Source organism: Dermacentor albipictus, chromosome 5 (genome assembly GCF_038994185.2).
Source record: "Dermacentor albipictus isolate Rhodes 1998 colony chromosome 5, USDA_Dalb.pri_finalv2, whole genome shotgun sequence".
In the NCBI taxonomy this organism is placed as follows: domain Eukaryota; kingdom Metazoa; phylum Arthropoda; class Arachnida; order Ixodida; family Ixodidae; genus Dermacentor; species Dermacentor albipictus.
This window is the reverse complement of record NC_091825.1, coordinates 39,637,352-39,652,234: the sequence shown is the minus strand read 5'-3', so window position 1 is coordinate 39,652,234 and position 14,883 is coordinate 39,637,352. Positions and strand designations below refer to the sequence as shown.

Genomic DNA, 14,883 nt, shown 5'->3' with positions numbered 1-14,883 from the left:
AGGACAGCGCCGATGCCATGACCACTTGCATCAGTTCGTACATAATTGAGCGCAGGAGGGTCAAATTGTGAAAGTATCAGGGAAGTTGTAAGCCGTTCATTCAGGGTAGAGAAGTCTTGCTGTTGCAGTGGTCCTCAAGTGAAACACATCTTTCTTAAGAAAGTCATGGCGAGGGAGAGCGATGTCAGGAAAATTTTTCACAAATCGCCGGACATAAGATCATAAGCCCAGAAAACTACGGACATCGTTTGCTGAACAAGCTACACAAAAAATTCGCATGGCGTGAACTTTCTGTGGATGACGATTGATTCCTGCGGTGTTGATGAGAAGGTCGAGCATGTTAATTTCACGACGACCGAAATGGCATTTGGAGGAATTTAGCTGAAGGCCAGCTCTACGAAACACGGAGAGTGTGGTTGTGAGGCGCTGCAGGTGGCTCTCAAAGTTCTACGAAAACACAATCACATCGTCGAGGTAACGGAGGCATGTAACCACTTCAAGCTGCATGACAGTTGCGCTCGAATGTAGCTGGCGCATTGCATAAGCCAAAGGGCATGATTTTAAATAGGCGCGGATTGTCTGGTCTGAAGAAAGCCGTTTCCTCGTGGTCCATCTCATCGACTCTAATCTGCCAATAGCCGGAGCGGAGGTCCATTGGTTTAAAGTATTGGGATCCGTGAAGGCAGTCAAGAGCGTCATCAGTGTGAGGCAGTGGATAAACGTCCTTCTCTGTTATTCTGTTGAGGTGGCGGTAGTCAAAGCAGACGCGCCACGTGTTGTCTTTTTTTTTACTAAGACAACTGGTGATGTCCACGGGCTACTAGAACGTTCAATGGTGTCCTTGTTCTTCGTCTTGTCTACCTCCTTCTGTGTGATGGCCCTTTCTGTAGCGGAAACACGATATGGCCACCTATAAATGGGACTGGTGTCACTGGTGTTGGTGCGATGCATAACAACAGATGTCTGGCCCAGTCGACGGTCGTGCAAATAAAAGGTATCCCGATAAGACGACAAGAGCTGACGAAGAGCTGTTTGTTAGGAAGGAAAGTCAGGTGCAATCATCTTACAAACATCGTCCGCAAGCGTTGAATGCGAAGGAGTGGGTGACAAAGGTCCGTTGGTACTGAGGAAGGATTCAGAGGTCAACGAAAAAATCTCAAATTCTTCCAAAAGAGTGATATGCGCTATGGCGATAGGGTGTGGCAGCATATGGGAGAGATAGAGAGAGAGAGAAAAAACATTTATTCGGACCATCGAGGTGGCTGCTCTTGATGTCGAGTGGGTGGTGCCCTCTTCCAGGACTCCACTGGCCATGGCTGCTCGACTTACTTGCTGGACGAGAGCTTCTTGTTCCGCCAGGGTATCGCCGGTCAACTGTACCTCCCACCGCTCCCATGACATGCTAGGCGTCTTTAAGTGTTGAGGTTTGCCCTCGCACCCCCATGAGATGTGAAAGAGTGTAGGGCGTGTGTCGCTGCACCAGGGGCAGATGCCGCGATATGTATGTGGGAACATTTTGCTGTATCTCTGTAGGTTTGGAAATGTGTTGGTCTGAGTAAGTCGGAGAGCTACGACATCTTTAGCGCTGAGCTTTTTGTTAGGCGGAGGATAAATCCTGCGGTTGAGTCGCTGGATCTCGAGTCGGTCGCAGTAATTGCATGGCAGGGGCATGGAGTTAAAGGGTGGGGATTGATGAGACGATTGGTCTTGCCCCGCTCGGTTGATTAGCGTTCGAGCTAGGGGGTTCGCCCTTTCGTTCCCCTCCAGACCCCCGTGGCCCAGCGTCAACGTGATTTGATGGTATTCTTGCAGCCTCGGGCCTAGAATCTGAGTCGCCAGCAGCGGCGTTCATCCGTTCGTAAAGTTACGGCAGGGTTTTTGCGAGTCGGTAACGACATGAACTTCCCTGCCTGCCCTGTCTTCTTGTTTTATTACCAGCGCCGCGGCTATGGCCTCAGCCGCAGCTGGGGTCTCTGCCCTTACGGAGGCCGCGCGGGTCAAGGAGTTTTCTCTCCCGTTGGTACGTATGGGTCACGCATGAATTGTCGGTGCTGTCTGTCGACGCGAGCCTTGCGTCGTCCTTCATGGAGTTCATGACTCATGTGCGTCGGTATCGGGTTCGCCTTGATCTTGCCTCTGACCTCAGACGGGAGTGATCGTTGCCCATCGAGGGAACGGAGCTCCGTTGCCATTCCGGTCCGGTGGAGGATGGCTCTGCCCGCCGTCGTGTTCTGTGGTCTGGCCTTTTGCGAAGCCATAACCGCGTCCGACAGCTCAGGGAAGGTGTTGTGGATCCCGAGCGCCGCTAACTTCTCGTTTGAGGTGGTGACAGGGAGACCCAGGGCCGTTTTTTACGCGCCTCTGATGATGGCATCGACTTGTTCTTGGTCGCGTCTGTTTAGCGAGTGATAGTGATAAGGCATGCTATACGTTATTTTGTTGATCACCAGAGCCTGGACGAGGGGAATCGTGTCCTCTTCTCGCATGCCCTTGCGGCTTCTTGTAATTCGTTTTATAATCCGCGAGATCTGGTTTGTGGCAGACTTTAGGGTTTCGATGGCGTGGGAGGCTTTCAGGTTGCTTTGGACCGAAATACCCAGAATTCTAGTCTTATTGCCTTTCGTTATATTCTGGCCCTCAAGATAGAGGTCGATAGGGCCGGGGGACTTGTAGATTCCTCCTCCGTGCACCCGGGTGCAAAACGGGCGCACAACGGGCGCACAACGCATCCGGGCGCACAACGCATCCCGCTCGCTGCCGCAAATCTCTCCACGGCCATCACGGCCTCTTGAAGGGTCGCCTATTTTCGCGCTAGGGAGCCCTTGGTGGCCCAGAGCGTGATGTCGTCTGCGTGCCAGGCGTAACCTAGGTCGGGGATCTTCCGCAGCTGTTTGGTCAGCGCTAGCATCGCGACATTGAAGAGAATCGGGGAGATTATCACCCCTTGCGGTGTTCCATTGTTCGGCACGTCGCTCGTATCCAATCGAGTCTTGCCTATTCCCATGGTTGCCGTCCGGCCCGACAGGAACGAGTTAACGTAATTAAAGATGCGCTTCCCGCAGCTGATTTCGTTCAGTACCTTGAGAATGGCCTCGTGTAAGGTGTTATCAAAGGCCCATTTTAGGTAGAATGCCAGCAGGAGGTGTTCTCCTCCCTTCGGGATGCCCTTGAGAACTTCTTCCCTTAGGATTAGGAACGCATCTTGAGCAGAAAGTCAGTGCCTGAAGCCAAGCATGGTGTACGGGAAGAGGTCACCGTCCTCTACGTAATCTTGGAGGCGGGTTTCGATGACCCTCTCGTACAGCTTGCCGAGGCATGAAGTCAGTGATTGGGGACGCAGGGCGTCGGTCGCGGGCTTCTTGCCGAGTTTGGGAATGGTCACGATTTCCGCGTGTTTCCACTCGTTCGGTACGTGGCCCTTGCTCCAGAGTTCTTCGTTTAGGCATTTGGTCCAGTCCTGGATGTGCATCGGGCTCAGGTTTCTAATCATGACATTGGTGATTTTGTCAACTCCGGGAGCAGTGTTGCGCTGTAAGGCTCGTGCCGTGGTATACACGTCTTCCTCCGTGATGGGAGCGTCCAGTTGTCGTCTTGGTTCTCCTTCATATTTTAGGAGGCAGGGTTGTATGAGGTCGCTACCCAGGTATCTGGTTTTGATGGTGTCAATCAGATCCTGGTCGTTTCCGGGGACCTTGTGAGCGATTTCTAGAAGCGTCCGACTGGTTGTCGATTTCGCCTTCTCGGGCTCGATCAATCAAACTAGGATGGCCCACGTCAGCGCCGTACTCAGGGTACCCTTGAGCGAGGTGCAAAACTTTAATCAATTTTGCTGCGTCAACTCGATTGCGTAATTTCTGGCTTCATCTGTTCTTTTTTCGATTCGTAGACGTAGTTTCCAGTTTAACCGCTGTCGCTTCCACCGTTTGAGGAGGCCCTTACGGGCTTCCCACAGATGTAAGAGCCGGTGGTCGAATTAGGGCGTCTCGACCGTGCGCTGGATGGTTTTAGTGGATCAGATGTGGGCGTCCCGGAGGTGCTGCATCCATTCCGCTATGTGCATTATACCGTTTTCAGGGGGGGGGGGGGAAGGGTGTACTGCCTGCATGCCTCCCAGTCCGTAAGCCGAATTTCGCCAATTGTGCTCGTGAGTTTCGCCAGGGATACCGAGATGCAGAGGATTTAGTGATCGCTGCCCAATGTTTCACCCAGGTGCGCCCATGAGTATTCCTTTACGTTTTTCACAAATGACAGGTCCGGAAACGTGTCTCGACTTACACTGTTGCCTACTCGGGTTGGTTGGAGGAGGTTGGTTATCAATTCGAGGCCCATTTTGTCAACCGCATCGAGGAGCGACCTTCCCTTTTGCGTGTCTTGTTGGTAGCCCCAAGTCGTGTGTCTAGCGTTCATGTCTCCAACCACTACCAGCTGGTTGCAGCCAGTGGCTCTCACGCTGTCGTAAATGATGTTGCGGAAGTCATCTTTTTGAGCCCTCGACGGACTGTGCAAATTCAGGATGAAAGTGCTATGTCTACTCCTCTTCAGCGGGAGGACTTCCACTAGCACGTGATTAATGTCATGATGTTGCTAATGTTGCCCCACGGTGGTCACCGTTTTGTGAACTAAAACCGCGACCTTCGGTGATCCTGCGTGTTTAATTACGTAGTAACCCCATAGCCTGATCGGCTGGTTCCCGACCTCCTGAAGGCAGATGACGTCGGCGGGGTATAGGTGATTTTGGATCAAGAGTTGTAGTGAACTTGCCTTCTTGTTGAAAGAGCGACTATTCCACTGCCAGATCTCTTGGTGTTCGGGCGCGCTGCGTGTGGTGTTAGCCATTGCTGACGTTCATGCCACCGCCGTCGCAGTTGTCGGCGCCCCTGACGTCACCCGTGTTGTTTATGCGCCTGTACGCCTTGATGCGTGGGTTGCTGATCTGGTCGTCGACGCGCTTGCGCGAGCCAAACTCAACCTTGCGTATTCTTCTTTCAAGGTCTTCATGGCTTAGTGTGTTCTCCTTGACTTAATTGCTTAATTCGCCCATCTCGTAAAGCATCTGTTGTATCGTAGCATAAATACCTTCGAGGGTGACTACACTTGACTGGCCTGCCACTGCCGAGGCCACACCGGGGAGCGATGAGGACGTGGTGGTTCTTGAGGGGGGAGGAATGGAGATGGCGGGCTCATGGCCTATCGTTCCGCTTTGCGGCCCTGCCTGTGTGTTGTTGCTGGTTTTGCTTAGCAACGCTTCTAAGCGTTGCATGCGTTGGTTTAGGTCGTTAACCTGAGCCTTGAGTTTCCTATTTTCTTCCCTGATGCGCGTACATTCTGGGAAGCATTTACTATTTTCACTGGTATTTTGAGCGGAGGAGGTACTAGACTGATTCCGGCTCACCATGTTGTTGTTGGCTTGGTTCTTCTGTTTAGACGTGGATGTCGAGGTAGAAGGCTGCCGCTGCCCTTGCTTCTCTCCTAGCTTTGGCCACTCCGAGCGGAATCGAGACCTGGACTTGGACTGGGACCGGGACATTGACCTGGACTGGGCCCGGGACCTTGACCGGCTCGCCGAGGATTCCGAGCTGAACCACCGCAGGCGGCGTCACCTTGGCCTTCCTCTATCATTGTCGTCGTCTTCCTTCCTCGTTCCGGGTGGAGGATGCTTTTTGGTGGTAGTGCTGTTGTATTTTAGCTTTTGCTTGCACTCGCGAGACCCCATGGCGTGGGCTTCACCGCAGACGGCGACTTGAGCGAGCACTCGCAGTCGTCCCTCGGGTCGTGCGTCCCGCAAGCGAGACAGATTTTGATGTTCGGGGTAGGACAAACGTCCGATCGGTGTCCCATGCACTGGCGCACATAGCAGATTTGTTTTGTGGGCTTGTAGGGGTGGCACTCGGTCTCCCCTTCGTAGTAGTAGACGTATCGTGGAACTACGTGAGAGCTGAACATTATCACGGCCGTCTTGGTCTTTCCCAGCATGCGGGCCTGCACGATTTCCACGCCTTGGGTCCTCACACTTAGGTGAGACATAAGCTCCTCGGGCGGGGTATACGGGTCGATTCCATGAATGACGCCCCGGGCCACTCCGTCCGGGGCCGCAACGTAAGAGTTGACTTCGTATAGGTTGCTGCCCAGCACAATCCGTGTGATCTTGCGCGCAATATCCGCGACCTCCTCATCTGGGATACTAACAATAATTACGTTGGAACCGGGTCTCAAGCGCACGATGAAATGCGAATCGTCAACTTTCCCTCCAAAGACGGCCGAGACGGCTTTTGATATTTGGTGGTTGCTGAAATTCTTCACCTGAAGGCATTTCTTGGGGCGAATAATGATTTTGAAGTCGCTACGTGGCAGTGGGGGGAGTCGTCGCCTCTTAAAAGAAGGCTTCTTTGATGCCCCAGCGCCTGCAGCTCCGTAGGATGATGATGATAACGCGGTGCAAAAGGAGGGTGATAGCGGAGAGATCACCCTGCCTGTCACGCACACTTGCTCGCCTCTGGTGAGCTTCTTCTTCGTTCTTCGCTTGAGGTGTAAAGACCAATTGGAATAAGGCCATACCGATGGCGTCCCTTGCGAAAGGTCCTCTTCCATAGTGGCAGGGTCGTCATGGCGATCTTCCGAAATGTCTTGGAAGTCCATGGCTGTAGTTTCTTGCGACGAAGGCCCGGCGGCAGCTCGAACAATAGCGCCGGAGGCGGGTGGAGCTGTAGCAACAACTCCACCTCCACTCCCTCCGGTAGAAGTAGAGGCGGCCGGCTGGGATCCAGCAATGTGCGCCACAGTGAGTGCCGAGTAATCGTAGCAAGCGAACGGCGGCAAAGGCGGTGGAGCGCCTCGCCTACCTCCGCTTCTACGTACGGCGGCGTCAGGCTTAACACGGCAGCGCCACTCCGGAGAACTTCAAAGTCCAAAAGCGCAAAATAATGTGCACTCACGGTCTTCAAACTTCTCAAGGGGGTTCCGGATGACTTTACGAAGGTCGTCCGACAAAGGCTTCGGCCCTCCGATGTGAATTTCTGACAAGAATTATGAAAGTCGACAGAGCCCATGCGAAGTACGTACACGCCGCTCGGCTCTTCTTCTTTTTCAGCATATGGGAAGAAAAATTTGAAACTTTTGCGCCGCATTCTTCAAACCGTACAAAATGCGAACAAAATCATGTAGGCCAAAAGGGGCAGTGCTTGCTGTCTTCCGAGTGTCGCTGGATTCGAGAAGAATTTGGTGGTACGCACTCGTCAAATACGCACCCGTCTCGGTGTTCCTGCGAGACGGGTGCCAAAGTCATCTATGTGGGGAAAGGCAAAGTATTCTTGAGAAGTGACGGCATTGAAAGCTCGGTAATCACCACAAGACCGCCAGTGGCCTTTGTCCTGCTTTGGAACAAGATGGAGCGTTGAAGACCAATGCTGGAGGAGGGAAAATAATGCAGAGCTGAAGCTTGTGTTAGAACTCATGGTGGGCGACTTCCAACGTCTGTCCAGTGAGTCTCCGTGGCCGGTATGCTGCCAGCATACTATTCTGAATATGCCGCCGTGGTCATGCTGTCATCATAAGACAGTCGCTATCATACATCCGTCTTGAGATGATCGTGGGCATGCCATCGTGTTCGTGCCATAGTCGTCACACCAGTTCACACTATTGCCATCACGCCATCTTTCTCATGCCTCCTTCGTATACAGTCACCGTGATGGAATTGCCGCCATATACTTGCCAATATATTGTCATCCTACCATTGTCATGCTATCACCGTCATTACGTCGTCGTCGGCATTTATGTTTGTACCACGATCAGGGTGTGGTGGCGGGCGTTTCATAGTCATCATTCTAACTTCGATATCTGACTCGTCATGCTGTCGTTGCCTTCCATCGTCGCTACACAGTCGTCGACCTACTGTTCTCGCAATGATATCGCTAGCACAATGTCATTTCCCCATAGCCATCACTTAATAATGTAATGCTATCGTCGTCATGCCATGGTCGTTATGTCACATTCGCCGACGCACCGGCCTCGCTCCTCAGTCATACTACGTTTATCATGCTGTAATCATTCAATCGCGATTGTGTCGCCGTTGCATCTCATCGTTATCCTTGTGTCGTCTTTAGACAATTCCTACCAGGCATTTGTTGTCATACCGTCGTATTCATGCCGTCGTGGTTGGCCAATCGTCTTCACTGCAGCTTCCAGATCTGGGTGCCGTCATAGCGTTACCGTCAAGCCATTGTTGTCATGCTGTCGTTGTTTTTCCATTCTACTTGGTTCATCTAAAACAGGCTGTCATCGTTACGCCATTGTCGTCATTTAGGAATCATTATTTCATTCCAGCTAGGCCGTCATCGATCGTTATACCGCTTTTATCGTTCTGCCTATATAATTCCTTCTCTGTCATTTTATCCTCGCCACTGCGTTGTCGTCACATCTTCATGGAGCCATGCACATGGACAACCGTGGCATGCGACTGGCATACCAAATTAGAATGATGCCGGAACACTCGTATTCTCACTATTCCTTCAACTCTGCCCCCAGATGGTAGAAGCAAGAAGGCCTCGCATACCGTTCCCAAATATTCTTAAAAACAGGTTTCTTTTTCTCTTGCATGTCCGGACTTAGCTACCGTTCTCTATCCAACTAAAAGTTTAGTTTCTGACGGCTGGATTTGTTTTGCTTTTCTCAAATTCATATTTGGCTATCCCATTAGATTTCACGCTATCCATGAAGGTAACAAGACGATGTCAGGAGGAAAAAAAATCTGAAGATAACTTGGACCTGCTACATCATTTTCGTTACGAGTAAATGAAGAGAATTGACTGCCTGTTCAAGTGGCGAAGAGAAGTTGTTGCGTATGAAGCACGTAGCGGGGGGGGGGGGGGTACGTTATTCTTGTCGAGTACACTGAAGTTGAGCGGGATTTCACCTATCGTAGCAGTGGCTGGCATGATTGCGCTATTCAGCATTGGTATACTGCACAGCTGGAGGATCAGTTGAGTGCCTGACAGATACAATCATGGACTGTGAGAATGTTCGCACTAAGATCGAATCCTCGCATCAAATCACTTTCTTTCTTCATTGTAATTGTTTCTGCCATAACTTTGTGATCGAGAAGACGACACTGGTATAAACCAGAACGACCAGGGAGAGCAAATTAAGACCTGGTTTGACTGCAAAAGATTTTAAGGTGTGCTGAAAAGAAAATGTTCTTTCGTAGTGCCTGTGGAGCATGGGGGAAGCCCATCGATTGCACTGCAGTGTCTTTGCAGTTATGCTGCATCGTGATCTCTCCTCGGCCATTTTGCTTGTGAACTGGTGGCAGCGCACGCGTTTCACGCTGGGGATGATATCGTTGGTACATCTTGAGTCGGCATCGAATTAACTGGGTCAATTAAGCCTGCCTATTTTGAAAAAAAAGATTTAGCTTCTCTTGGCTTTTCTCTCAGTTTCACGCCGCAGCCACCATCCGCACTAGTGTTCATGCTCAATGAAGGACATTGAAAAAGAAGCAGGTTGCTTTCCTTGTGTTTTGAAGCGTTATGTTTCGTTATCTCGTTGCTAATTCTCTCTGTCGGCACTCTAGCGTGACCAGAAGGGAAATCGAGTTAGCTCAGAAAGGCGTTCGACGAAGCTTTTCAATTAACGCCCCGTGAGCTCTGGATAATGACGGAACAGGGACGCGACGCAAACTTTGGTTACCTATAGCACCACCTACGCGCTTAACGTTGATGGCAAAGCCTATCGATTGCGCCGCAGTATTCTGCAAGTTATAGTGCGTCGCCATCGCATCTCGACTATTTCACTTGTGAGCTGGTGGAAGTGCTGGCATTTGACGCTTTGGGTAGCATCGTAGCTGCATCTTGAGTGACTTTTAAAACCCAGCGACTGTGCATCGTGCCATCGGTATGGTTTTGACCCATGAATATGATGCCGCGCCTTTTCTTCCTTGAGCCGTAGGGCCACAAACACTAGCGGTCGCGTCCCAGTAACCAGATGATGTTTAACATTAGACAGTTAACGACAAGACAGATTCGCAGTTTACGTGGACATCATGCGGGATCAAAATGCGCATGCGCAGAACACTGGGGGCCCTGTCACGTCTCACGTAGGCGTGAAATCTGCGCCCTTCCATAACGTCACGCGACGTACGTGACGTGCTTTGCAAGCATAGTGCACCTGATCTCGAAACAGCCAAGAGCAGTTCTACAATGACACGGTGGTGCCTACTGTCGTATGACCACCAAGACATGACATGGCAAGCATTTATTCAGGTCCTGAAGAGTTCACCTTCGAGGGGGCCGCGATGAGCCGATGGCTTCATCTATGACGGGGCTGGCAAGCAGCCAAACGGCTGCGAGACATTTTACAGTTTGGAAGCGGCCAGGGAAAGCAGCACAAGCTAGCACGGCGGCCCAGTTCGCGACGTGCGAAAATCGTGCATTGGCTCCGGTTGCCGCTCGTCTTGAAGGAGCTTGGCTGGAGCAGCGTTCTTTTCTACCCATAGAGGGCCGAGTATACATACGAATCAACAGTCTATACTCTTGCTATGCCTTCACTCATTGACTGATGTGCAGGCGAAAGCTTCAGTGTACCAAGCATTCGGTGCGCAGTCGACTCAGAACTCTCCCGTTGGCATGGGCAAAACTTCTGCATAAGTCAAACTAACACTGCTTACCACGGCAAGTGCCAGCGGCAGTTCCGTGCCTGGCGCACTGATTCGCGCCTGGTGCCAGTGTACGCTGTGAAAGTCTCTGAGCAGTCGATCATTCGAGAGATCATAGTAATGCAAACAAGGACGTTATACTACACCATTTACACCTAGGTGTCGTGCAAGAACTAGAACCTGCAGAACCCCTTAAGGCTGACGACCATAAAGATCGGGAGCGGAAAGGCCTTCTCCACAACGCAGTCAATGCTCACACATTCGCGCAACGCACTCGTAACAGTTCTATGAGTATATTTTTTCCCTTTCATTCATCCCACGCATTGCCTTAGTATCTGTTTGCAACAGAAACAAAGTTTACAACAGATAAATAAATCTTTTGGAATATGGCACATTTCTGCAATATTGTAGCAGTTTAAAACTCGAAGTAAACGCAGGAAAATCTGCTTTTCTAGACCATAATTCACTTCAACAAAATTCTCGTAGCCGTAGATGTCGCACACGCTGTCACTTCAGTATTAACAATAGATACTTCCTGTCGGTGTTCTTAGAAGAATGAAATGAATGCTTACCGATAACGAATGCAATATTTCAAACTTGGAATGTGTGAATATAAAAGGTGGTATAATATACAGTTCACATACGTTTGACGAAAATCAAAATAAATTCTTACTTCCCGATGTACGACCACGTGTCAAATTCTTCTATTGGCTGAACAGATGTCCCTGGGCTTCGCCAGTCAATAAAGACTTTTGTAATAATAGTTGCAGGGCCCAGTAGAATAAATAGAAGCTGCACGCAGTCAGTCCATACGACCCCTCTGAGTCCACCCTGGAGAATTCGGGAAACAGGGATGCTGTCAAGGTACGTAAATGTTGCAATAAGATACAGTGAATACGGACATTTTGATTACGAACGTTTAAGCTGCATCGAATCATATACAGACCACATGCTTTGACAGAAATTTTCTTGCAGGACCGGCTACGCAGTCATACAAGAAGGTTTATTACACGCGGGCAATTACCATGCGTCCTTCAACAAGCGTTGGTTCGCATAAAGTAAGACGTAGATATACTGAGTGCTAACAGGGACACGTACAAAAGAGCGGATGAACTATTTCTAGTAAATTCTAAAAAAGCATTCAGCATTATTCTGTCACCTCCAACTAATCTTCCGTCAGTCGTAAGGATTCAGAGAAGGTAAAACATCACACGAGCTTGCCGATTGCTCCTTTTCTTTGCAGTATTCTTTATTAATTTTATTTTGCGTGTTTACTTACAAACCAGCGTAATCCACCCAAGGTTTCTCTTGAACGTTAACAAGCATTTCCTGCTGGTCGTAACAAAAAATAACACCCTAAATAAACCATGCACGCAAAACATTGTATTACAGGTACAACTAAAGCAGACCAATCTTTTATTCGAATTGCATATTATATGTACCAAATGCTTTCAGTCATATTTACTTTGATATACCCGCCGGATTTTAGCCATTCGGTTCTGGGTTCGTTTTTTGGAATGGCAATGTACCACTACGCCCGGTTCCAGCATGCAACATGGAAATATTGCATATAAAACTTCTATGTTGATAGGGAAGTCGAGCTTTGTCTAGTTTAAAAAATCACTTCCTAAATAAAATTAGCACCAATATCGCCAGCTCGCAAGTATCTGTAAGGCGCGCCGGAGTGTTAATAAAATGACAAAATATTGGCTATTCTTTGTACTAACCTCTTCATACAGATTATGGTTGTGGCCATTGCAACAGATTGGGCATGTCATGCTACGTATAATTTCGAGATAAGGCATCAACATATAATGCCAGCTCAAAGATATCTCTAACACAGACCAGTATGTTTAAAAGATACAAAATTTATTTTCACACATTGTTTGATTTTCTTTATTGCATTCCGCCATTCTGCATGTGCCACTGGGCGTTGCCCGTTATTGGTTCACCCTATAGAGGGGGTTATCAGACTGGTAGAAGAGCTACACAATCCCTAAACGTTACCCGCCATGGTTGCTCAGTGGCTATGGAGTTAGGCTGCTAAGCACGAAGTGGCGGCATCGACCACCGTCCGCGGCGCCCTCATTTCGAGGGGGGCAAAATGCGAAAATAGCCGTCTACGTAGATTTAGGTGCACGTTAAAGAACCCCAGGTGGTCAAAATATCCGGAGTCCTCCCCTACGGCGTGCCTCATACTCAGAAAGTGGTTTTGGCACGTATAACCCTGTAATTTTTAATCACTGAACGCTGCTTGATAGGTGTCGTACTTTGTATACGCCCGTCAGCACTATTGTTCGTGCGACAAGCACAATCGATTGCCTGTGTGCTTTTGACATCTCTAGTTGCGTCTCACACTGCACGTGCGCCTGATTTGGTGTTTGCATTTACGCATCACTTGTGAAAGATGTCGCGGATAGGTAAAAATTGCACGACAATAAAGTTTTCAACTTTGTGCTGGATAATCCTAAAATTTCCTGAGAACGTTTTTTGCTAAGATGCATGTAAACAAGATTGTTTGCGTCTTGCTTACTTCTAATATATTTACGCCCTCTTCAGATAGATTCAAACATGCACGTTGTATTTGCATATATTTTTTTATCAACACATCCATCAAGTGGAACATTCAGTCGAAAAGCGCAGTCTTTCATTATAACCCTCCTCACTTGAAAGCAATCACTGAGTCACATTTTATCCCAGCGCTTTCTTCAGAGACCCTGTATCAGTCTGCGAAGTCTTGCATATGAATAAAACAAAATAACCCACTCAGAGTCTCCTGACCATTGCTGTTGTTCCTACCGTGCCAAAAAGCCTATAGTTAAAAAAAAAACGAAATTCAATTAAGCGCCAGTCGACGAGGTTGAACATCGGTGCTCCAGCACAGAAGCCCGATGGTATGACGTTTAAACCAGAATGTCATGTGTAATTCAATCGTGCCAACGCCCATTGACGTATTTACACGAATACCACGTTTGTGTCATGTCCTGCTTTAGATGAACACCAAGTTCATCACATGTCATACAATGGGTGTGCGAGAGAACATGCGCAATGCCGTTGATATGGGCGAAGTTATGGCATTTGATTACGCGCTTAACGAAAGCTCACCCGCCATGGTTACTCAGTGGCTATGGTGTTAGGCTGCTGAGCACGCGGTGACGGGATTGAATGCCGGCCACGGGGGCCGCTTTTCGGTGGGGGCGAAATGCGAAAATACTTGTGTACTTAGATTTAGGTGCACGTTAAAAAACCTCGGGTGGTCGAGACTTCCGGAGTCCTACGCTATGGCGTGCCTCGTAATCAGAAAGTGGTTTTGGCACGCAAATCCACATAACTTAATTTTGCACGAAAGCTTCGCTTCAGATGGATTCCATGATGTGTGCCGGATATGCAAAAATTTGTTAATTTAGCTTAAACTGTTCTCGTATCAGCCCCTCATATAAACCCTGTCATTCGATAGGTTCATAATCAATAACAAAAATCAGGCCGATATGCGATGAGGTGTAACATAAATTGCACGGATAAAGAGGGCTATGTAAGCAAACATGGCAGGTTTATGGGCCAATCCTTGCCCCCAATCCCGGATAGCTTGCCTTGCAATTTTTAAATTGTGAATGGTAATGCGAGGAAATCATAATGAAAGCTCTGTCAAGGGCGAGAGATAAAAAACCCCGGTAGCTATCGCTTTGGGCTCGTTCACGTCGTCTTTGCCTCTGTCTGGTGGTTCAGTGATGGCTTCGCACGGAGAAGTTTTTGCGTAGTGTCCAAAATACAGTTGTGGCCAGGAGAGGTGAAGCGCCTATAAATGTTGTGCGTTAGCATGGTGAAGCAACTGATAATAAAGTTTAATGTTACCCTTAAGTACTTCCAGCAGCACTTCGAATTTTAGGTGTATTGAAACCTCCTTTGCAAGGGCTGCACATATATATATTAAGTTTGAAGCGCAACACTTTCCATTACATAGTGCATATAACCCATCATGCAATTCCGCCCGTAGCGCAAGTCTAACAGCGGCTCGCTTTTGCGAGTGCGATGGAAGTAGTCGCGAATATATATGTGTATACTCGAATCTTAAGCAGTGATAATCGTTGACACGTTTTGTGTCACCACGTTTGTGTCAGACGTGTTTGTGGCACTTGTTGTGTCAATAATTCAGCCTAATTCAGGGCCTTGTAGAAAAATGCAATGTCTAATTTAGACATGTACCATTTCATCAACGCTATTACTTGGCCTTGAAGGTC

At 49.0% G+C, this 14,883-nt stretch overlaps 1 protein-coding gene across 2 annotated transcripts in view; it reads right to left on the bottom strand.

Moving 5' to 3' along the window:
* Nucleotides 1–5,449, bottom strand: part of LOC135896874 (sodium-coupled monocarboxylate transporter 1-like) — an 80,201-nt gene extending 74,752 nt beyond the window's left edge. For both annotated transcript variants that reach the window (XM_065425377.2, XM_070539557.1), the window contains exon 1: nt 5,393–5,449. The gene's annotated coding sequence lies outside the window, so the exon portion shown is untranslated. The remainder of the gene's footprint in view (nt 1–5,392) is intronic.
* Nucleotides 5,450–14,883: the final 9,434 nt, after the last annotated feature.